We start from the raw sequence: 6,588 nt of genomic DNA on the forward strand, positions 1-6,588 counted from the left end.
TACACGGAAAAACTTCTTTACGGTTCAGTTGACAGAGCACTGGCACCGGCTGCCCAGGGAGGGGGTGGAGTCCCCTTCTCTGGAGATTTTCAAAACCCGCCTGGATGCAGTCCTGAGTAATGTGCTCTGGGCAATCCTGCTTTAGCAGGGGAGTTGGACTAGATGATCTCTAGAGGTCCCTTCCAACTCTGAAGATTCTGTGATTCTGTGACTCTCAGCAGCTCAGCCATATCTTTCTGAGAATCGCTACACCAAACTGGACCAAAACATCCAACTGACACTTCCTCAATTCCTCGATGCTGTAATATTCTACAGATTTAAATACCTGAAAGAAAGAAGATTTTAAAGTCAAATTTCTCTATGTAAAACTTACTGAGCTCCTGCCAGTTTTGAAGATAATGGGATTTTCATGTTGCTTTTAATTACAGCAATATTTCCTGTTATTCTGCCCTAATTGGAACATTAGCTGGATATTTGAATAGTGTCTTAATCAACGCGGAATTTGAATTGTTATTTTAATACTCATTACAATAACCAAAGTAATAGTTTCCAGGAAGCCGCCATGCAAATTTCCTAACTTTCTAAATAGTAGTGCAAATTCAACACCATTTAAATTAAGAGATGTTTTTCCAGGAACAAGGGATTTGTATTTGTACACACACACACACAGAGGCTATGTAGTCAAGTATTCTGTGGATCATCTTTCAGAAAAAGTTGGCAGAAATAGTAAGTCATCACTGGACAAAAGCCAGGCAAACTAACTGAAAGGTGATATTTATATTTGACTTATGGGATCAGATTCCACTATGATTTCTGACCTTGCATTGTGCTGCAAGAAAAAACAGCCTCCACCGATGTCCTACAATTTGGGTGCTCGAGCAGCAATTGCAGTGAAGAGGGTTTCTTTCCCCCTACCTCCAGCTATTCCCAGCCCCGTGCTTCAGCACGATGGTCTTCCAGGTGGACAACTGGTTTGGAGATGTGCTAAAGCCCAACTCAGTGAATTGATCTGTATTACAGGTATCCTTCCACTTCCCTTTCTTCCCCCCTTTTTTTGCTGGTTTTTTATTCAGCTGTATCATTTTCCCAGTGCATCTCCCTATGCTGCACCGCAGACAGGTGTGTTAGTGTACCTGGAGGAATGATGCTCTCAGACAACCCATCAGATCATCAAACCTCAAGCTCAGACCAGCCTTAAATCTCACCCTTATAGTGTTTATTATTGCTATGATAATTATTATTTAGGCTTTGGGCAGTGGTAGCACTTTAGAAAGCTACCTTTTTGACCACTGGAGCAAACAAAGAAAATCATAAAATAACACTGAGAGGATTTGAGGAAATACACTGCCTGTTTCTAAAAAGAATAATTCAAATAGAGTTCTTCCACACTGCTTTTGTTTGTTTTATTATTAATTCCTGCATTGGAATAAGTAATGAATTCCCCCCCCAAAAAATGAAACCAACTTTCTGAAAAGCAGCAGTTCTTTCCCAGGCAGCTACAAGCTTCAGTCGTTAATTTAGACCTCCTAGGCAAAGAGCTGTACCTCAAGCTGCACATGCACACTTGAGAAACAATCCTGCTCATTCTGTTCACAAAATTAATTCCCATAATTGCTCGCAACTGTTTGAGTTGTTCCATATAGCAAGTGTCTTCCCCCCAAAAATCCCAAGTTTATAGGTGCAACCAATGAATACCCATTAGCTACCCCGCTCCTACAAACCTCCAGAATCAAAGCTCTGCGCTTTCCCTGCGAAGTAAACAGGATGAGTTCAATCGTGCATAAAAGCATATAGTGCTAAGCTGGCTTAAAAACCCTGCAGGGAAAAAAATGGTCAAATTTTATAGTGAGATAATGATCGTCTATGAATTAATGCTCTGAAAAATAAGTCTTTGAGTACAGTTCTTCACTTTTTAAAGGCACATAATTAGGACACTGCTCTTGCAGAGAGCCATCTGCAGAACAGCAGCAACTGTCTCACTAAGGAGTTAATTTCAGAGCCTATACGGGACCATAAAACTGCTCCTATTCTTGCACCTTGCCAAAACAGGCAAAGGAAAAGGCAGTCCCTCAGTTATGCTTAGGTTCTGTATTTTTTAAAATTAGTTCCATTACAGTCTGCTAACAGCTTCAGCAGCAGTAGGGGTGATGATACACCCACAAAAGTGCAGCTGGGTTTGTAAGGAGATACCATTTTTTTATTAGATACATCTGAAATCAGTGGATAGCTTTTGTGCACAAGAATCCTTTTTTTGTTTTTTTTCAGTTCAGTTTTCCCTAAAATTAGCTTCTTGTGAAACACTCCAGGCGCGTAACCTTTGTGTTGTCTCCTTTAAATTTGCAGATGCCTTGTTACCACCCTGGTCATGGTTAGCTCCCAGGCTGGGGAACTGACCTGCCTGAAGAACAACCACCCCTGGGGTTTTCACTCCCAAGGTTATTTTTGGCCAGATCATTTCCTCACGTCCCTTCACCGTACGGTCACACACTACTTCTACTTGTCCAGGCAGTGACAGGTCAAAGTGGCCAGGATTGGGACAGGCTAGCAAGAAACACTTTATTTAGCATTATTTGCCAAAATTCTGATCAGAAGCATTCAATAGCTAATCTTCACGTCTGTTGTCACCGAAGGAAAATCTCCCTTATCCCCATGCCATTGCTGGTGGCTGTGCTGACCCTTGAGCTTGCTCTGCTGAGCGCCAGATCCTTTGCTGAGCTGATTCTACTCACTAACCCAGCAGAAAGCTATTCACTCTCTGGAGGATTTTAACTGTCTATTTTTGAGGGGTTTTGCCCCCCATGATAGTGACTTCAATTAATGGATCAAGAGCAGCCCTGAGGAGAAGGACCTGGGGGGGCTGATTGATGAGAAGCTCAACATAAGCCAGCAATGCACGATCGCAGCCCAGAAGGCCAACCGTATCCTGGGCTGCATCAGAAGTGTGGCCAGCAGGTCAAGGGAGGTGATTCTGCCCCTCTACTCCCCTGTTGTGAGACCCCACCTGGAGTACTGCATCCAGCTCTGGAGTCCCCAACATAAGAAGGACATGGACCTGTTGGAGTGGGTCCAGAGGAGGGCCATGAAGATGATCCGAGGGCTGGAGCACCTCTCCTATGAGGAGAGGCTGAGAGAGTTGGGGCTGTTCAGCCTGGAGAAGAGAAGACACCGGGGCGACCTTATCTTTCCAGTACCTAAAAGGGGCCTACAGGAGAGCTGGGGAAGGACTTTTTACAAGGGCGTGTAGTGATAGAAGGAGGGGGAATGGCTTTAAACTGGAAGAGGGGAGTTTAAGATTCAATACCAGGAAGAAATTCTTTACGTGGTTGGGGCGGGGGAAGCACTGGCACAGGTTGCCCAGAGAAGTTGTGGAACCTCCATCCCTGGAAGTGTTTAAGGCCAGACTGGACGGGGCTTTGAGCTACCTGGTCTAGTGGGAGGTGTCCCTGCCCATGGCAGGAGGGTTGGAACTCGATGATCTTCAAGGTCCCTTCCAACCTAAACCATTCTATGATTCTATGAATACCTTACAAAAGAGACCAGTGAATACTATAGGTCTCAGGAGGTTACTAGCCCAACCACTCCCCTTGGGGACAATAAACCACCACATCGACTTGGCCCCTACTTGTGTAACTTTGCCCTCAGTCTCAGGAACTTTGTAAAACACTGATAAAACACAGATTTGATAACATTTTGGCTTCAAAAAAGCAGGTAACAGCTTACCCAAGTGTAACACTAAAGGACAAGCCTGTCACTGTCACCAACAGATGTCCCACGCGTCTCACGCAAACAGTGGTACTAACTTAAGGCTGTATTTCACTGACGAACCCAGGTGTGTCAGTGCCTGTGAGCCAGGGAGGTTTTTTTGCCATGGAAGTAACTAACTCAGAATTGTTACTGGAGACAAGGCACAGGGAGTTTTTCCCTTGCTCAAACAGGCAAAATAAACTACAACTCAAGAGCAGAATCAGAGTGAACTCAACAGGACAGACTGAACTTAAGCCACCTCTGCCTGGTCTCAGCGATGATTTTACAACTCCATTATGTAAAATACACGTTATTTGCGATAATCTATTGTGACTTCCAGGCAATTAAAGAGAAACCCACATGTTTTTATGCAACAACAGCCTGCAGTGGCTACAAATTGAAACTGAAAATTGAGGTTCAAAGCGCAGTACAAATGCAAAGAGGCACGGTCATCCAGCCGGCATCACCAGGACAAGATGAAGATACCACGGACCTTTTCTGCTCTTGAGTATAAAACATGAAGAACTGTAACACAGACATTTCCCTAAGGTCACTGGGAACTCTGGGGTTGTTTTCGGAAAGTGTGGAGCTAAATGAAAAATCTCGTTGGTGAAGAAAGGACACAGGATGATGCTGTGTAGCCACGTCTCATTAGACAGGCTTGATCAGGAGTGGCAAGGCACATGCACTCGTACGGCAAGTCCAGCAAAATGTAGCTGCCTTTGGGGAAAAAAAAAACAAACCTAGAGCTCTTTTTTTAAATGCCTGTAACAACATTATTGGCTAACACAGTCTTAGCGAACTGAAACAGCATTTATTTTTTTGTCTGTAACAGGGAGGAAATTCTGCTTTTCCTACCAAGTCAGTGCTTCCGGATCTTTAAAAGACCGTCCCAAAACAGTGCAATCTGTTTTCATCTCTTTGTCGGCCTGAGTAAGAGCATGTTAGCTGGTTGCTTTAAGAAACAGCAACAGAATCTCAAGTTAATGCTTCCCCAAAAGGTCGAGAAGGTTGCCTAAAAGCAATGTGATGGTGATAAAATAATGTATTTCTTAAAATGGTTAGAATTTACTGATGTAATTCCTAATATCCTAATTTAAATCAATTAAAAAAATAGGACAGTTATAGTCTAAACCTAGTTTAGCTCATAAGTGAGTTAAAGCTGAACTGTTGAAATCAGTAATGAGTATCTACATGGAGATTTATAGCAGTTTAACAAAATTATTTTAAATTTATATCCATAGTTAAGCTACTGCATCATTTTCATCACGAACATAGCACTATATGCATTTATTGTTCCCCTGAAAGGGGTTATTTTTCAGATGACTCTGTTTTAAAAATGAGGGTATATTTACTCATCAGTAACTCTTTCAGCCTTCTTGATTGCACCTGTAACTTTGAGGATGCGAAAGCACGTACATTTGGAATCTGGAGAGGCAGTGGAACAAGCACCACTTCCCTGCACGCTCAGCCGCGCACTGGGCTGCACTCAGAGGCTCACGGTTTGGTGGAGACATCTCTACCCTTCGACAACGCCCCGTCCTCTGCAAACAGTCTGGTTGCTGGACACACAAGATTTTGCACATTGCTAAAGCTTCCGTCCTCAGGGGGAATTTTCTGCTCGTTTTGCTGACTGCTGCTGGGTACAAAGGGCCTCAGAGGGGGTGCAGGTTTTCAGGGTCCACCCCCCATGCAGGATGGGCGCTGCATGGTTTGCCAGCCGTGACGCGTGGCTGCTGTGGAAGCTCTGAGTCACTCTGTGCCGCTAAACCTGTGGGGGACAACAGACCTCCTCCTCCAGAGCTGCAAGGCATGAAGCAACAGCGGGGTGCAACCCCGCTGGCCTGCCCTTCTCTGCAGGGGACTTCTCCAAGTGCAGAGGCCTGGGGCTGGGTAGCGGGTCAGGGACTCTGGGCAGGAGGCTGCCTTTTGGGGGGCAAAGGATGCCCTTTGGGGAGGTAGGTGGTCTTTGAGGATGAGGATGTCCTTTGGGGAGGAAGACTCCCTTTGGAGTGAAGGATATTTGTCGAGGTGGGGGATGCCTTTTGGTAGGATGCCCTTCAGGGAAGAGGATGCCCTTTGGGGAGGAGGGTGCCCTTTGGGGAGGAGGGTGCCCTTTGCAGGAGAGGATGCCTTTTGGGGAAGACACCCTTTGGGGAGGACACCCTCTGGGGAGGAGGCACTTTGGGGAAGAGGATGCCCCTTGGGGAAGAGGACTCCCTTTGGAACAAAGGATATTTGTTGATGTGGGGGATGCCTTTTTGTAGGATGCCCTTTGGGGAGGAAGACTCCTTTTGTAGAGAAGGACATCTTTTGGGTTGGGCAATGCCCTTCGGTGAGGGGGATGCCCTTTGTGAGGGAAGGATGCCCTTTGGGGAGGTGGCTGCCCTTTGCAGGAGAGGACGACCTTTGGGAAAGACACCCTCAGGGGAGGAAGACACCCTTTGGGGAGGAGAACACTCTTTGGGGAGGAGAACACCCTTTGGAGAGGTGGGTGCCCTTTGCAGGAGAGGACGACCTTTGGGAAGGACACCCTCAAGGGAGGAGGACATCCTCTGGAGAGGAGGACACCCTTTGGGGAGGAGAACACCCTTTGGGGAGGTGGGTGCCCTTTGCAGGAGATCACACCATTTGGGAAGGACACCCTTTGGGGAAGGACACCCTTTGGGGAAGGACACCCTTGCAAGCCGGGTGAGGGCCTATCCCCTTATCACAGCCCTCAGGGGAGGACACCGCCTTCCACAGCGGGGAGCACGTCCCACCTCTGCCGGGGCTGAGACCCACGGACACACGGACAGCCCCCGCCCTCCACCCCACGCCCCGCAGCCCGCCTCAGGCTCCGCA

This window comes from Charadrius vociferus, unplaced genomic scaffold (genome assembly GCF_000708025.1).
Source record: "Charadrius vociferus isolate BGI_N301 unplaced genomic scaffold, ASM70802v2 scaffold1, whole genome shotgun sequence".
In the NCBI taxonomy this organism is placed as follows: Eukaryota; Metazoa; Chordata; class Aves; order Charadriiformes; family Charadriidae; genus Charadrius; species Charadrius vociferus.